This window comes from Canis lupus, chromosome 15 (genome assembly GCF_003254725.2).
Source record: "Canis lupus dingo isolate Sandy chromosome 15, ASM325472v2, whole genome shotgun sequence".
Classification (NCBI taxonomy): Eukaryota; Metazoa; Chordata; class Mammalia; order Carnivora; family Canidae; genus Canis; species Canis lupus.
Window position 1 is genome coordinate 10,127,493 of NC_064257.1, and position 18,598 is coordinate 10,146,090.

General features: G+C 37.7%; 1 long non-coding RNA gene and 1 pseudogene across 1 annotated transcript; one reads left to right on the top strand and one right to left on the bottom strand.

The window, feature by feature from the left end:
• Positions 1-896: 896 nt before the first annotated feature.
• On the bottom strand, positions 897-13,607 carry LOC125752543 (uncharacterized). The gene is made up of 3 exons (XR_007402348.1): positions 13,470-13,607; positions 10,301-10,455; positions 897-9,317 (listed from the first exon to the last, which is right to left on the bottom strand). It is a non-coding gene; the product is annotated as an uncharacterized LOC125752543 (long non-coding RNA).
• A 4,248-nt stretch (positions 13,608-17,855) lies between these two features.
• Positions 17,856-18,198, top strand: LOC125752541 (overexpressed in colon carcinoma 1 protein homolog; annotated as a pseudogene).
• Positions 18,199-18,598: the final 400 nt, after the last annotated feature.

The window sequence follows — 18,598 nt, forward strand, 5'->3', positions numbered from 1 at the left end:
CTAGAAGTCTAAGATCAGAGTGCCAGCATGGTTGGGTGAGGGCCATTGAATGCATCACAGCCTTCTCATATCTTCACATGGTGGGAGGGGGTAAGACATTCTGCTGATTTATTTCATAAAAGTGCTAATTGCATTTATGAAGGCTCTATTCTCAGGACCTAATCACTTTTGGAGGCTTCACCTCTTGACACCATCACATTGGGTGTTAGGATTCCAATATGTAGATTGGGGTCTGGGGGAACACAAACATTTAGACCATAGCAATTGGAAAGAATAGGATCTTGAAACTTGGAATGGGAACTTTTGGTTGAACCCAGATGTGATTGTCACTCTGGGCTTCACTTGCTATGAAAGTAGTTGCCCTTTTGTTTCTGAGTAGACTAGCCTTCCTTTTCTAGAAAACTTTGTGATGCCCTCCTATGGCACAGATGCCTTAAAAGGGGATGCTCATTCTTTTTAAGACCAACCATAGCCATCTCTTATTACCATTAGACCCCAATTAAGGGTCAATTTTCAGCATGCTCCATAGAATCAAGTAACACTATTACCCAGGAAGAAATAGCTTACACACCACTGAAATGATTGAAAGGCTTTGCTAATATATATCAGCAGAAATCTGGGAAATGTGGGAGTAACTCTGAAGGAATTGGACCAAGGAAAGTGGAATATTACACTGGATTTAATGCATTAACTCATGGCAGCTTAACAGCTTACTTGATTTGTTTATGGAACTTGGACTCAACAATAGCTTATATATTTTTATTTTTTATTGAAGTTCAATCTGCCAACATATAGTATAACACCCAGTGCTCATCCCGTCAAGTGCTCCCCTCAGTGCCTGTTACTCAGTCACCCCATCCCCCTGCCCACCTCCCCTTCCCCTACCCCTTGTTCGTTACCCAGAGTTAGGGGTCTCTCATGTTTTGTCACCCTAATTTTTCCCACTCATTTTCTTTCCTTTCCCCTAAAATCCCTTTGACTATTTTTTATATTCCCCATATGAGTGAAACTATATTTAATAAGGCTGAGATACCAGAGCTTCCCTGGCATGATGTAAATAAGTGCCACCATCAAAGACTTAAAAGAACTTGAACATGGTACATTTGCCAAGATAGACAGTGTTCCAGGTCATAAAGCAAACTCAAGAAATATAAAATAATTTAAATAATACAAAGTATATTTCTGAACACAATGGAATTAAACTAAGAATAAAGAACACAAAGAAATCTGGAAAAAACTACCAAATAACCCATATTCAAGCAGAATGTTTAAAGGGAAATTAAAAATATTCTAAATTGACTGACAATGAAAATATGGGTAACATTAGTGGAAGCAATGAAGTAACAACTCCAAAAATCCTCCCCTCTTTAAAAGCAAAGACAACAAGTGGACAAAATTGTCAAAATCAACTTTTTCTAGAACTCTGGAAATTAGCCTCATGTTTGCAGCAATCCATGGACCATTTGTTTAAGAAAAATAACTTAAGTGACTTTGTAAGCACTGTAAGCCTTGAAGTATGTTTACTTGTCTTATTTCCATTTTCCTGTCTCCAGTTAAGTGATATCCTTGAAAACCAACAGTTTCACAGTCATGGTGAAAATCAGAAGCCTTGCATCCATGAGGAGGAGCTTGCTCAAATCTCTATTATCAGAGAATTGTCCTTATTTGACCTACCTGACTATTCTCTGGAAAATTTCACACAGAGGGCTTGCTTTATTTCACCTGATTCAGAGCTCACCTTGGAGTGTTTGTCATAAACAGTCATTGGCAACTGTTGAACATTAAGACTGCCTAGGGTGGCAGTGATAGGGTAAACAAGAAGCTGACCAAAAACCTTTAAAAAAAATCTAGAAAATAAGATATCCACACAGAGTCTTAAAAAACTCTGACATAGTCCCAGAAATTTATTAGGCAATGCAAATGCATAGGGCTGTGAGCATGTATAGCAGAGCTGTATGTATGTGCAGGATAGACCTAATAAAGCTTTAAGCTCTCACTTATGACTGACCTTGAGTCTATATAAACAGGAAGTGACAGCTAAAGCAGAGTTGTAAACTGCCTTCCTGAGAGTTGAAAGTGCCCCAATGGGCAGTTTGGCAAAGACTAGGAGATTTGCTGATTCCAAGCACCTAAGAAAATCTTTGTAATTGTTAGCTAACCACTGAGGTAATTGAGCAGAGCCTTCAGGGACCACACATGAAAAAGAATATATAATTTACAGAATGAGTTAAGGAAAGTCACTAAGTAAATAGCAACAATAAACAACAATAATAAATAAACAGCTATCGATAATAATAAACCCTGGAGAGGGTAAGAATCTGATTTCCATAGCTGTCACATATTATTTAAAGTGTCTATTTTTGACAGAAATTTTGAGATTCAAAGAAATAAAGTATGACTCATACTGGAAGAAAGGAGCTAATAAAAACTACTCCTGAGAAAGATTGGACACTAGACTTACTAACAAAACATTAAATTAGCTATTATTAAATATGTTTAAAGAACTAAAGGAAACTATTTCTAAAGACCTAAAGGAAGGTAAGAGAATGATGCTTCACCAAATAAGGAACATCCATAAAGAGATAGAAATGATTTAAATGAACCAAATATAAATTCAAGAGTTGAAAACGACTGAAATGAAAAACTTACTAGAAAAGTTCAATAGCAGATTTGAGATGGCAGAAGAATTATCTAGACAGAGGAACAGAAAGAAAACTAAGATGAACAAAAATAGATCCTGAGACTTGGGAACACTATCAAGTATACCAGCATATCCATAATGGTACCTGTAGAAGGAGAGGAAAGGGGAGAAGACGGGAAGGAAATAGGAAATATACTGGAAGAAACAATGGCTGAAAACGTCCCAAATTTGATGAAAAACATTTGTTTGCACAATAGAGAAGCTCAAGAGACTCCAAAGAGGATAAACTAAAAAAGACCCATACCTAAAGACAACATAGCCAACTGTAGAAAGCCAAAGGCACAGAATCTTATAAGGAGCAAGAGAGAAGCAGCTCCTCATGTGTGAGGTATTCCTGTAATATTTAACAGCCTACTAATCTTCAACAAATCAATAAAGAATATCCAATGGAAAAGACAGTATTTTCAACAAATGGTGTTGAGAAAATGGGAAGCCACAAGCAGGAGAATGAAACTGAACCACTTTATTACACTATACACTGAAATAAACTCAAAATGGATGAGACCTAAATGGGAAACAGGAATCCATCAAAATCCTAGAAAGCATAGACACAGACAGCAACCTTTTTGAGCGACTTCTTGCTAGACATGTCTTCAAAAGTAAGAGAAACAAAAGCAAAAATGAACTACTGGGACTTCATCAAGATAAAAAGTTTCTGCATAGTGAAGGAAATTTTCAACAAAGCTAAAAGGCAACCTATGGAATTGGAGAAGGTATTTGCAAATGACATATATGATAAAGGATTAGTATCCAAAATCTGTAAAGAACCTATCAAACTTAATACCTCCCAAAACAAAACAAAAACAAAAAAAACAGTAAAAACAAAACAAAACAGCAACAACAACAACAAAAAAACCCAGTCAAGAAATGGGCAGAAGACATGAACAGACATTTCTCCAAAGAAGACATACAAATGACCAACAGATACATGACAAAATGCTCCAGATTACTTAGCATCAGGGAAATACAAATCAGAACCACAATGAGATACCACCTCATACCACCTCATACATTTTAGTCAGAATGGCTAAAATGAATGGGTCAAGAAACAGCAGATGTTGGTGAGGATGCAGAAGAAGGGAAATCCTCTTGCACTGCTGGTGGGAATGCAAGTTGGTGCAGCCACCCTGGAAAACAGTATGGAGGTTCCTCAAAAAGTTAAAAATAGAACTACCCTGTGACCAAGCAATTGCACTACTGAGTATTTACCCAAAGGATATAAACATAGTGATCCAAAGGGGCACCTGCACCCCAATGTTTATAAAGCAGTGATGTCTAGAAGAGCAAAACTATGGAAAGAGCCTAGATGTCCAACAACAGATGAGTGGATAAAAATATGATATATATGCAATGAAATATTATTCAGCCATCAAAAAGAATGAAATCTTGCCATTTGCAATGATCTGGATGGAACTAGAAGGTATAATGCTAAACAAAATAAATCAATCAGAGAAAGACAGTTATTTGATTTCACTCATATGTGGAATTCACCGTTATTTGAATTCACTCGTATGTGAATCATAGAGAAAAGAGGAAGAAATAAAATAAGATGAAATCAGAGAGGGAGACAAGCCATAAGAGACTCTTAACTATAGGAAACAAACTGAGGGTTGCTGGGGGGGGGGCGGGCAACTGGATGATGAGCACTAAGGAGGGCACTTTTTTAAAAAAGATTTTATTTATTTATTCATGAGAGAGAGAGGCAGAGACACAGGCAAAGGGAGAAGCAGACTCCCTGCAGGGAGCCTGATGTGGGACTCGATCCCAGGACCCCAGGATTAGGACCTGAGCTGAAGGCAGATGGTCAACCACTGAGCCACCCAGGTGTCCCTATGGAGGGCATTTGATGGAATGAGCCCTGGGTGTTATATGCAACTGATGAATCCCTGAACTCTACCTCTGAAACTAATGATACACTATATATTAATTAATTGAATTTAAAAATAAAAACAGAAAAATACATTTATTATACTATATTAATAGAATAATGGGGGAAACTCACAAAATCATTCCTAGATGCAGAAAAGCATTCGACAAATTCTAATACCCTGTCATTAAAAAATAATAAGTGAAAAATAAAAGAGAACTTCTTCAACCTGACAAAAGACATCTATGAAAAATCCGCAGCTAGAATCATATTGTAGGTTTGCCCCCTAAGATAGGACAAGGATGTCCACTTTTGCCATTTTCTATTCATTCTTGTACTGGAGGTCCTACTCAGTGCAATTATTCAGAAAAATGAAATAAAAGATACCCAGATTGCAAAGGAAAAGTAAAACCATCTCTATTTGAGTATGATATGATAGAAAATCCTAAATCTTGGAATGCCTGGGTGGCTCAGTGATTGAGTGTCTGCCTTCGGCTCAGGGAGTGATCCCAGAGTCCTGGGAAGGAGTCCTACATTGGGGTCCTTGCATGGAGCCTACTTCTTCTGCCTGTGTCTCTGCCTCTCTCTCTCTCTCTCTCTATATATATATCTATCTCTCATGAATAAATAAATAAAATCTTTTTAAAAAATCCTAGGACCCTGATATCATGACCTGAGCTGAAGTCAGACACAACTGACTGAGCCACCCAGGTGCCCCAGAAATAAATTTTACAAAAGAAGTGCAGGACTTATATACTAAAAATGATAAAACAGGGGATGCCTGGGTGGCTCAGCGTTTTGGCGCCTGCCTTTGGCCCAGGGAGCGATCCTGGAGTCCCGGGATTGAGTCCCGCGTCAGGCTCCTGGCATGGAGTCTGCTTCTCCCTCTGCCTAAATCTCTGCCTCTCTCTCTCCCTCTCTCTCTCTGTCTATCGTGAATAAATAAATAAAATCTTTAAAAAAAATAAAACATATGAAAAAAATTTAAAGACTTAAATAAATGGAAAGACATCTCATATGTTTGGATTGGAAGATTTAATATTTTTAGATGTCTGTGCTTTCCAAAGTAATCCCAGCAATCTGTGTCAAAATACAACCTGTCCGGGGGTCCCTGGGTGGCTCAGCAGTTTAGCGCCTGTCTTTGGCCCAGTGCTCGATCCTGGAGTCCCGGGATTGAGTCCCGTGTCGGGCTCCCGGTGTGGAGGCTGCTTCTCCCTCCTCCTATGTCTCTGCCTCTATCTCTCTATGTCTATCATAAATAAGTAAATAAATCTTAAAAAAAAATACAACCTGTCCTTTTTACAGAAATTGATAATACTAAAATTCATATGTAAATGTAGGGAATCCAGAATAGCCAAAACAATCTTGAAAAAGAACAGAGCTCAAGTACTCACACTTCCTAATTTGAAAACTTACTGCCCATCCATTTGCAGGGGGCCGATTGGAATAAACTGTGGTAAATATACATCATGGAGACTACACAGGCATTAAAAAGTTAAGAAGACCTGTATAAACCAATGTGGAGTGGTGTATGAGTAAATAAAATACAGTATATCCAAACAATGGAGCATTATTTGACTATGAAAAGGAATAAAGTAGGTGATACCTACTGCAACATGGATGAATCTTATTTTTTTTAAGATTTTATTTACTAATGAGAGATGCAGAGACACAGGCAGAGGGAGAAGCAGTTTCCATGCAGGGAGCTCAATGTGGGACTTGGTCCTGGAACTCTGGAATCACACCCTGAGTCAAAGGCAGACACGTAACCACTGAGCCACCCGGGCATCCTGCAACATGGATGAATCTTAAAAATACTATGTTAAATAAAAGAAGTCAGACATGGGGCACCTGGGTGGCTCAGTGGTTGAGCATCTGCCTTTGGCTCAGGTCATGATCTAGCAGGCCTGGGATCAAGTCCCACATCAAGCTCCTCATGGGGAACCTACTTCTCCCTCTGTCTATGTCTCTGTCTCTCTCTGTGTGTTTCTCATAAATAAATAATCAAAAAAAAAAAAAAAGCCAGACATGAAAAGGCACATATTATATGATTAAGTTGATGTGAAATAGGAAAATTCTTTGAGATAGGCAATAATAGATCAGTGGTTGTTTAGGGTCGTGTGGGGAAATGGGAATGACTGCTAATAGGTATAAGGTTTGTTTTAAGGGTGATGAAATATTCGAAACTTAGAATGTTGTGATAATTACCCACTTAACAAATACTCTAAAAACTACTGAATTATGCACTTTAAAATAGGTGAAATATACCATGTATGAATTATATTTTTTAAAACTTTTTTAAAGCAACTTGAGAAGAAAAAGAAAGGAAAGAAAATACACATAATAGGATTTGTGGGATGTAGCTAAAGCAGTGGTTAGAGGGAAATTTGTAGGACTAAAACCTTCTATTGGAAAATAAGAAATGTCTCAAGTACATACTAACTTATTCCAACTTAGAAAAAGCAAATAAAACCCAAAGCATGTAGAAGAAGGAAATAAAAGAAAACTGATAAAATTGAAAACAGAAAAATTGGGGAAAGTCAATGAAAACAAAAGCAGGTACTTTGAAAGAATCAATAAAATATATAAACCTCTAGTAGGATTGATCAATAATAGAAAGAAGATGTAAATTGTCAACATTAGGGATGAAAAGAGAACATCACTACAGGTACTATAGACGTTAAAGGAGACTATAATGAATAGCTTTGTGACAATAAATTTGATAACAATCAAATTGACAAATTCCTTGAAAGGAACTAACAAAACTCACTCAGGAAGAAAAATATAATGTCAATATCCATATATCTATTAAAGAAATGATTTTTTAATTAAAAAAAATCTCCACAAAAGGGTACCTGGGTGGCTCAGTTGGTTAAGCATCCAACTCTTGTTTTTGGCTCAGGTAATAATCTCAGGACTGTGAGATCGAACCTTGAGTCAGGCTCCCACTGGGCCTGAAACCTGCTGAAGATTCTCTCTCTCTCCCAGAGCACCTCAGTGCTTCAGTCATTTGGGCTTCTAACTCTTGATTTCAGCTCAGGTCATGATCTTGGGGTCTTTGGGATTGAGCCCCACATCAGGCCCTGCACTTAGCAGGGAGTCTGCTTGAGATTCTCTCCCTCTGCCCCTCTCCCTGTTCATGCTCTCCCTCTCTCTAATAAATAAATATATCTTTTTTAAAAGGATTCTTGGGGTGCCTGGGTGGCTCAGGCAGTTAAGTGTATGCCTTTGGCTCAGGTCATGACCCAGAGTCCTGAGATTGAGCCTGGCATCAGGCTCCCTACTCAGTGAGGAGTTTGCTTCTTCTTCTGCCTCTCACTCATGCTATCTCTCTTGCTCACTCTTAAATAAATAAATAAAATATTTTTAAAAAGGTTTAAAATCTTTTTTAAAAACATTGAAACACAAAATGCTATGTTTAAATATACTGGAATTAGGGACACCTGGGTGGCTCAAGGGTTGAGCATCTGCTTTTGACTCAGGGCATGATCCTGGGTTTCTGGGATTGAGTCCTGCATCTGGCTCTCTGGAGGGAGCCAGCTTCTCCCTCTGCCCATGTCTCTGCCTCTCTCTGTGTGTCTCTCATGACTATATAAATAAAATAAATAAAATATTTTTTAAAAATGGGCAAAGACATCAGGGAAATACAAATCAAAATCACAATGAGATCCCACCTCACACCAGTGAGAATGGTGAAAATTAACAAGACAGGAAACAACAAATGTTGGAGAGGATGTGGAGAAAGGGGAACCCTCTTGCACTGTTGGTGGGAATGTGAACTGGTACAGCCACTCAGGAAAACTGTGTGGAGGTTCCTTAAACAGCTAAAAATAGATCTGCCCTGACCCAGCAATTGCACTGCTGGGAATTTACCCCAAAGATACAGATGCTGTGAAACAGCAGGACACCTGCACCCCAATGTTCATAGCAGCCGTGTCCACAATAGCCAAACTGTGGAAGGAGCCTCGGTGCCCATGGAAGGATGAATGGATAAAGAAGATGTGGTCTATGTATACAATGGAATGTTACTCAGCCATTAGAAACGACGAATACCTACCATTTGCTTCAACGTGGATGGAACTGGAGGGTATTATGCTGAGTGAAATAAGTCAATCGGAGAAGGACAAACATTATACAGTTTCACTCATACGGGGAATATAAGAAACAGTGAAAGAGATTATAGGGGAAAGGAGAGAAAATGAGTGGGAAAAATCAGTGAGGGAGACAGAACATGAGAGACTCCTAACTCTGGGAAACAAACAAGGGGTAGTGGAAGGGGAGGTGGGCGGGGGGATGGGGTGACTGGGTGATGGGCACTGAGGGGGCACTTGAAGGATGACCACTGGGTGTTACACTATATGTTGGCAAACTGAATTCCAATAAAAAAAATTAAAAAATAAAAAGCATCACAGAAATTTTAAAAGATAAAAAAAAAAAAAAAAAACGGGCAAAGGACTGTGATAGATGTTTCTTCAAAGAAAACATACAAATGGCCGATAGGTATGAAAAAAATGCTCACTGTCACTAATCAGGGAAATACAAACCAAAACCTTAATGAGATAACACCTCACGGGGCGACCCGGTGGCTCAGCGGTTTGGCGCGGCCTTCCGCCCAGCGCGTGATCCTGGAGACCCGGGATCGAGTCCCACGTCGGGCTCCCTGCACGGAGCCTGCTTCTCCCTCGGCATGTGTCTCTGCCTCTCTCTCTCTGTCTCTCATGACTGAATAAATTAAAAAAACATCGATGGCTGTAATAAAAACACAAAAGGTTACAAGTGTTGGCTCAGATATGGACAAATTGGGGATAATATAAAATGGTGCAGCCATTATGGAAAATAGTATGCAGATTCATTAAAAAAATGATACAATTATTATTTAACCCAGCAATTTCACTTCTGAGTATATATCCAAAAGAATTGAAATCTGGATCTTGAAGAGATACTAGCACTCAAGTGTTTATTACAACACTATAATAGCCAAGGTGTGGGGAAAAAAACTCAATGTTCATAAACGGATAAATGGATAAAGAAAATGTAATATATACATATGAGGAAATACTATTCAGCCTTAAAAAAAGAAGAGAATCTACCCATATGCAACAGCATGGATGAACCTAAAAGATAATATGCTAAGTGAAATAAGTCAATCATGGAAATACAAATACTGGGGCACCCGGGTGACTCAGTTGGTTGAGCCTCAGACTCTTGATTTGGGCTGAAGTCATGATCTCTGGATTGTGAGATCAAGCCCTGCATCTGCCTCTGTGCTCATCATGGAGTCTTCTTGGGGTTTTCTTTCCCTCTTCCTCTGAGCCAACCACCACGCCCCGCGCTCTCTCTCTCTCTCTCAAATAAATAAATAAAATCTTTTTAAAAAGATAAATACTACATAATTCCACTTATAGAGTATCTAAAATAGTCAAACTCATACAAATAGAGTACAATAGTGGTTTCCATGTACTGAAAAGAGGGAGAATAGGGAATTGCTTTTTTAATGGGTATCAAGTTTCAGTTACTCAGATGAACAAATTTTAGAAATCTATTGAGCAACATTGTGCCTATAGCTAACAATACTGTATTGTACACTTAAAAATTTGTTAAGCAGGTAGATCTTAAGTGTTCTTAGCATGATATTCTTTTTAATTTTTAGAAGACATAAATAATTTTAAGCTATAGTACTTAAAAAAAAAAAGAAAACAATGATTTAAGGGATATTGATGCTTAAGAATTACCATTGAGGGCAGCCCGGGTGGCTCAGCGGTTTAGCGCTGTCTTCGGCCTCAGGGCCTGATCCTGGAGACCCAGGATCGAGTCCCACATCGGGCTCCCTGCATGGAGCCTGCTTCTCACTCTGCCTCTCTGTCTCTCATGAATAAGTAAATAAAATCTTAAAAAAAAAAAAAAAAAAGAATTACCATTGAGAAAATTTGGTCTTCAAAAGATTGGGATCATTCCCTGCATGATTGATTACTGCTTCATTTCCTTGCTGGTTATGAGTCTGTTCAGGTTTTCTATTTCTTTCTGTTTCAGTTTTGGCCAGCATTACCTTGATCCCAAAACCAGACAAAGACCTCACTAAAAAAGGAGAATTACAGACCAATATCCCTGATAAACATGGATGCAAAAATTCTCACCAAAATAGGGTCCAACAGTACATTAAGAGGATTATTCACCACAACCAAGTGGGATTTATTCCTGGGCTGCAGAGGTGATTCAACATCCATGAATCAATCAATGTGATACACCACATTAATAAAAGAAAGGACAAGAACCATGTGATCCTCTCAACAGATGCAAAAAAAGCATTTGACAAAGTATAGTATTCTTTCTTGATTAAAACTCTCCACAGTATAGGAATAGAGGGAACATTCCTCAATATCATAAAACCCATCTATGAAAAGCCCACAGTAAATATCATTTCAATGGGAAAAAAACTGAGAACTTTTCCCCTAAGGTCAGGAACATGGCAGGGATGTCCACTATCACCACTGTTAGTCAACATAATACTAGAAGTCCTAGCCTCGGAAATCAGACAACAAAAAGAAATAAAAGACATCTGAATTGGCAAAGAAGAAGTCAAACTCTCACTTTTCGCAGATGACATGATATTCTATCTGGAAAATCCAAAAGACTCCATCTCAAAATTGCTACAGAAATTCAGCAAAGCGGCAGGATATAAAATCAATGCACAGAAATCAGTTGCATTTCTATACACTAACAGTGAGAAAAAAAGAAAAATTAGGGAGTCAATCCCACTTATAATTGCACCCAAAACCATAAAATACCTAAGTATATACCTAACCAAAGAGGCAAAGGATCAGTAATCAGAAAACTATAGAACACTCATAAAAGAAATTGAGGAAGACACAAAGAAATGGAAAAATGTTCCATGCTCATGGATTGAAAGAACAAATATTGTTAAAATGTCTATGCTTCCCAGAGCAATCTATACGTGCAAAGCAATCTCCATTAAAATACCATCAACTGGGGCACCTTGGTGGCTCAGTCAGTTAAGCGTCTGCCCGGGGTCCTGCCCAGGATTAAGCCCCGTGTTGGACAGGGTGCCTGCTTCTCCCTCTCCTCCCTGCTTGTGCTCTCTATCACTATCACTATCTCTATCTGTCTCTCTCAAATAAATAGGTAAAATCTTAAAAAAAAAAATACCATCAATTTATTTCAGAGAGCTATTTGTATGGAACCAGAAAAGACTGATTAGCCAAAAGAATGTTGAAAAAGAAAACCAAAAAATAAAAAAAGAAAAAAAAAAAGAAAACCAAAACTGGTGACATTACAATTCTAGATTTCAAACTCTATTACAAAGCTATAATCATCAAGAGAATATGGTCCTCAAAAAAAACAAAACAAAAAACAAAAAACAAAAACAAACAAACAAACAAAAAAAAAACAGACACTAGATCAATGGAACAGAATAGAGACCAGAAATGGAGCTTCAACTTTATGGTCAACTAATCTTTGACAAAGTGGGGAAAAGTATCCAATGGAAAAAAGTCTCTTCAACAAATGGTGTTGGGACAACTGGACAGCCACATGCAGAAGAATTAATTTGGACCGTTTCCTCACACCATACACAAAAATAGACTCAAAATAAATGAAAGACCTAAATGTGAGATAGGAATCCATCAAAATCCTAGAGAACACAGGCAACAACCTTTTTGACCTCGGCTGCAGCAACTTCTTACTAGACATGTCTCCAAAGGCAAGGGAAACAAGGGCAAAAATGAATTATTGGGACTTCATCAAGATAAAAAGCTTTTCTTTTACACAGTGAAGGAAACAGACAACAAAGCCAAAAGGCAGCCAAAAAAAGGGAGAATATATTTGCAAGTGACATATCTGATAACTTATCAGACTTACCACCCAAAGAACAAATAATCCAATCAAGAAATGGGCAGAAGACATGAACAGAAATTTCTCCAAAGACATACAAATAGCCAACAGACACATGAAAAAGATGCTCAGCAGCACTCGGCTTCAGGAAAATACAAATCAAAATCACAGTGAGACAACACGTCACACCAGTCAGAATGGCTAAGATTAACAAGTCAAGAAACGACAGATGTTGGCAAGGATATGGAGAAAGGGAAACCCTCTTACACTGTTGGTGGGAATGCAAGTTGGGGCAGCCACTCTGGAAAACAGTATGGAGTTTTCTCAAAAAGTTGAAAATAGAGCTCCCCTATGACCCAGCAATTGTACTACTAGGTATGTATCACGAAGATACAAATGCAGTGATCTGAAGGGGCACCTGCACCCCAATGTTTATAGCAGCAATGTCCACAATAGCCAAACTATAGAAAGAGCCCAGATGTCCATCGGTAGATGAATGGATAAAAAATATGTGATAATAATATATAATAATATGTATAATATATATTAATATATAATATAATATATAATCACATATTAATATATATCAGCCTTGAAAGAAAGAAAGAAAGAGAGAGAGAGAGAGAGAGAGAGAAAGAAAGAAAGAAAGAAAGAAAGAAAGAAAGAAAGAAAGAAAGAAAGAAATCTTGCCATTTGCAATGCCGTGAATGGAACTAGAGGGTATTATGCTAAGCAAAATAAGTCAATTAGAGAAAGACAATTATCATATGATCTCACTCATATGTGGAATTTAAGAAACAAAACAGAGGATCATAGGGGAAGAGGGAAAAAATGAAACAAGATGAAATCAGAGAGGGAGACAAATCATAAGAAACTCTTAATCATAGGAAACAAACTAAGAGTCACTAGAGGGGAGAGGGTAACTGGGTGATGCAATGAGCATTGGGTGTTATATAAGACTGTTAAATCACTGACCTCTACCTCTGAAACCAATAATATATTATATGTTAATTAATTAAAAGAAAGGAAAAGAAAATTTGGTCTTGGGGGTACCTGGGTGACTTAGTTGGTTGAGTGTTCAACTTGATTTCAGCTCAGGTTATGATCTCAGGGTCATGAGATCAAGCCCCACCTGGGCCTTCATGCTGGGTGTGGAGTCTGCTTAAGATTCTCTCTCTCCTTCTGCCCCTCCTTCCCCTAAAAAAAGAAAGAAAGAAAGAAAGAAAGAAAGAAAGAAAGAAAGAAAGAAAGAAAGAAAGAAAGAAAATTTGCTCTCTCTTTATATTTTATTCTTATTTACAGTTATCTAGAATTTTATAATAATATACCTAGCATTTCTATACTTTCAAAGTATGGTCTTATTGGGAGAGTTTTGTCTCAAAATGCAATAATGTTAAGTTTAATATATTTTAAATTTTGTATGTGAAAAATTAAACAATGTTAATTTGGCATAAATATAGGACTTTGAGTAAATATATTTTAAGATTCTATTTTAATCTCTGGACTAAAATCTCTGATATCTATCTAAATTTCTTGGAAGCAGGATTGTGTTTTGACAAGAATTTAGACTTTGAAGACTTAAGCTAAAATTATGACTTCTTACTACTCTATGACCCTGGTGAGTTATATAACTACAGAGTCTCAGTTTTCCTTACCTGAAAAGTAGAAATAATTATACCAACTCAAAGGATTAGTATACTTTTTATTGGTAATGTATCTAAATGCTTGGCATATAGTAGGGTTTACAAGAGATGCTATTCCTCTTTCCTTTCTCTTTTGTGTAAATATGGTAATGAGAAGTTTTGTTAAGTTTTTTTTAGAGAGAGAGAGATAGAGCATGTGTATGAGGTAGGGGGTAAGGGCAGAGGGAGAGATAACAGAGAGGGAATCTAAGCAGGCTCCATGCCCAGCATGAAGCCCCACTTGGAGCTCCAACTCTTGACCCTGAGATCCTGACCTGAGACAAAATCAAGAGTCAGATGCTTAACTGAGCCATCCGTACACCCCAGTAATGAAAGGTTTTAAATGTGGTTGTAAACTCTAAATTCTGAAACTACAATGAAAGTGTTACAGAAAAACACTTTCAGTAATTTTTTTTGAAAAATCTCATCAATTTCACCAGTGATTTTTCCACATACTCTCTGACGAAGTTATCAAAACAGTGTGATTGGGATCCCTGGGTGGCGCAGTGGTTTGGCGCCTGCCTTTGGCCCAGGGCTCGATCCTGGAGACCCAGGATCGAATCCCACGTCGGGCTCCCGGTGCATGGAGCCTGCTTCTCCCTCTGCCTGTGTCTCTGCCTCTCTCTCTCTCTGTGTGACTATCAATAAATTAAAAAAAGTAAAAAAAAAAAAAAAAGTGTGATCAATACCTTTCTAATTAAAATATATTTAGTATATTTTCCTATCACAGTCAATAGACATTTAAATCAAGGACATCTAGGCAGCCCCGGTGGCCCAGCGGTTTAGCGCCGCCTGCAGCCTGGGATATGATTCTGGAGACCCAGAATCGAGTCCCACGTCGGGCTCCCTGCATGGAACCTGTTTCTCCCTCTGCCTGTGTCTTTGTATCTCTCTCTTTGTCTTTGATAAATAAATAAAATCTTTTAAAAATAAATAAATAAATCAGGGATGCCTGGATCGCTCAGTGGTTGAGCGTGTGCCTTTGGCTCAGGGCGTGATCCTGGTCCCGGGATCAAGTCCCACATTGAGCTCCCTGCATGGAGCCTGCTTCTCCCTCTGCCTGTGTCTCTGCCTCTCTCTGTGTGCCTCTCATGAATAAATAAATAAAATCTTTTTAAAAATAGACATTTAAATCCTTCATATTAAAATAATATAGGGCAGCCCGCGTGGCTCAGCGGTTTAGCGCCGCCTTCAGCCCAGGGCCTGATCTTGGAGACCCGGGATTAAGTCCCACGTCGGGCTCCCTGCATGGAGCCTGCTTCTCCCTCTGCCTGTGTCTCTGCCTCTCTCTCTCTCTCTCTCTCTCTCTCTGTGTCTCTCATGAATAAATAAAAAAATAAAAATCTTAAAAAAATAATATATAGTTTTGATGTTATCAGAACTTGGTGTGTTTTATTATATCTCCTTTAATATTTGACAATTGCCAGTATGTTTCATTCTACCTCAGAAAAATTAGATTCAAAGTAAGTTGTTCATAGCCAATAGGTAACTAACTTTAATTTCTAAAGATTATTTATTTATTTATGTATTTATTTATTTATTTATTTATTTATTTTTATTCATGAGACACAGAGAGAGAGAGAGAGAGAGAGACAGAAAGGCAGGCAGAGACACAAGCAAGCTCCATGCAGGGAGCCTGAGGTGGGACTTGATCCCGGGACTCCAGGATCAGGCCCTAGGCCAAAGGCAGGCACTTAATTGCTGAGCCACCCAGGGATCCCCCTAACTTTAATTTCTTTTTTATTTTATTATTTTATTTTTTTAACCTAATCTGTCAATTCCCATCTTTTAATAGAGCCTGAAGTTAGATCAATATAAAATTACAGTAGTATACACACACATTTATATGTATTTTTAAAAATTTATTCATTTAAGAAATCTCTACACCCAACATGCAGCTTGAACTCATGACCCTGAGATAAAGAGTTGCATGCTCCTCTGACAGAACCAGCCAGGTACCCCTATATTTATATGTGTAAACAAACATGTGCATACGTTATACACACTAAATACAATCTATTTAGTGTATTCAGAACCAGTTGGCCAGTTTGAAACTTAATATAAGCAGTTAGTACAGAAAATGCCTTAAAAAGAAAAAGTAACCAAGCTGGAGCTGGTTCAAGAGTTTACTTATATAATTAAAGCCCTTTGGTTTTTTTTGTGGGAGGGGGAGGGTTGTTTTTGTTTTTGTTTTGTAAAGATTTTATTTATTTATTCATGAAAGACACACAGAGAGAGAGAGGCAGAGACATAGGCAGGTTCCATGCAGGGAGCCCGATGCGGGACTCCATCCCAGGACTCCAGGATCACACCCTGAGACAAAGGCAGACAGACCCTCAACTGTTGAGCAACTCAGGCGTCCTTAGTTAAAGCCCTTTGAAAAAGATTGAAGAAAATTACTTGCCAACATTTTATTTTATTAACTTACTTTGTTTTAAATTTTTCTTTTTTTTTTAATACATGTGCTTTCATTGTTTCCATATACGTGTTTGCACAGCTCAGCTATTTGATAAAATATCCACAAGATGGTGCCATGGTTAACATGTTAATGTGGGAATTTGAGAATGAGAACAGAGAAAAGTGACATTCTATTGTATACCACAAAATCATCACCAATTTTCATTTATTTGTTATAATAATACTAATTTTGCATTTCAGATGTTCAAATTACTACATTTTATTGTCAAGATTTTTATTTTTTGTAAACATATTTTCAAAGAGAATGTTAAATAATGAAATGATATTCAAAGTTGGTAATAGAGACATAAATTGGATCTTTTATACTTTACAGATTAATGGATGTGTTTTAAATGATCTCTTGCTCCATCTTTACTGCCAGGATTAAGAATAACATCCAAATGGCATAAACTAATATAAATTAAACTTATATAAAGGCCAGGTTTTTGCTATGGACTGTATGATGCACCCCTCCAATTCATATGTTAAAGGATTATCCCCAATGTGAAGGTATTTGGAGATGGGGCATTTGGAGGAGAATTAAGTTTAGATAAGATCATGAGATCAGATCTTCATGATGGGAATAATGGCCTTTAAAGAAAAAATATCAGAGTTGCTCTTTCTCTCTCCACCATGTGAGGACACAGCCAGAAGGTGGTTGTCTGCACTCCTGGAAGGTTTCTCACCAGAAACTGGTTATACTAACATTCTGATTTTGGACTTCCAGCCTTTGGAATTGTGAGAGAATAAATATCTGTTGCTTAACCCAGTCAGTCTATGGTATTTCATTAAAGAATCCTGAAAGAACTATTACAGTCTTTAACAAGGAAAAACTTACCAAAATTACAGAAAACAGTTAATTAAAAAATCAGGACTTTTGCACAGTAGATGGAAATGGGTATAGTTAATAATAATTAACTATTATCTATAGTTAACTATATATAAATGTGAATAATATTTAAGACTATTGCAATTTGAGCTCACCATAGCTATAGTAATATAGTAATTGCTTACATTTGATGAAATAGCTAATATAATAATTTTAAAGAATTGTTCTGAAGGAAAATTTTAGAGGAAAATTTGATGAGTGGGTGGGGAGGATTTCCAAAAACAACCAAAGGTATGCAGCAAGAATGTATTAAAATTTTAGAAAGCAGCTAAGAAGGAAGCTAGAAATGGGTAAAAGTGAAATGAAAAACTTGCTATGGAAAAGATGAAAGGTGAACCTGTCTCTGATTGGTTTTCCTAAAAACATCTAAAAGTCATTATTTTAGGCCGCCAGCTCCTGAGCGCCGCTCACCCGGCCAGCGGCGCGATGGGCTGCAGTAACTCTACCGCCACCAGCGCAGGGACCAGCCTAGGCCCTGCAGGAGCAGCTAAAGATGCTACAGAAGAATCGATAATGGAAGATGACAAGAGGAGAAACTATGGAGGGATATAAGTAGGTCTGCCATCTGAAGCTATCAATATGATATCTAATCAAACAAGGACTGTACACAAAAATTAGAAGAAAATATCATGACTCAATAATCAAGAGCTTGCTCATTGAGATTTGGAAGGAATTGCATTCCACAGGACATCATAATGTGTACAGAAATTTCCAAGGAAATTCTAAATAGTCGCCTGCTCCGCCTCCCCTCTCCACCCAAATTCTTAAGTCTGTAATTGAAACCATGGGTACATGTTGAATGTTGTACTAGAAAGGAATCAGGTCAACAATACACGGGTATATGGAACTTTCTGGGGTCCTTCTGTGAAAGACAAGCTGACAAACTGCTGGTATCTGGAGCTAGCCTGCTGTGTCTCGCAGGACTTGTTCCCTGGCCATTCAGTACAGCTCATGAAGATCATGTCTTTTCACTGATACTTTTTTGATAGTTTTTATATAAAAAATCCTTATTCTATTTATAACTTCAGATAAGAAGGCACTATAAATGAATCCCTAACGTAATATATTTGTGGGTTATCTTTCACTATTTTTATGTCACATTAATTTTTAGCTGTAAAACGGTTAAATTGATTCTTAACGGTTCTCTCTTGACT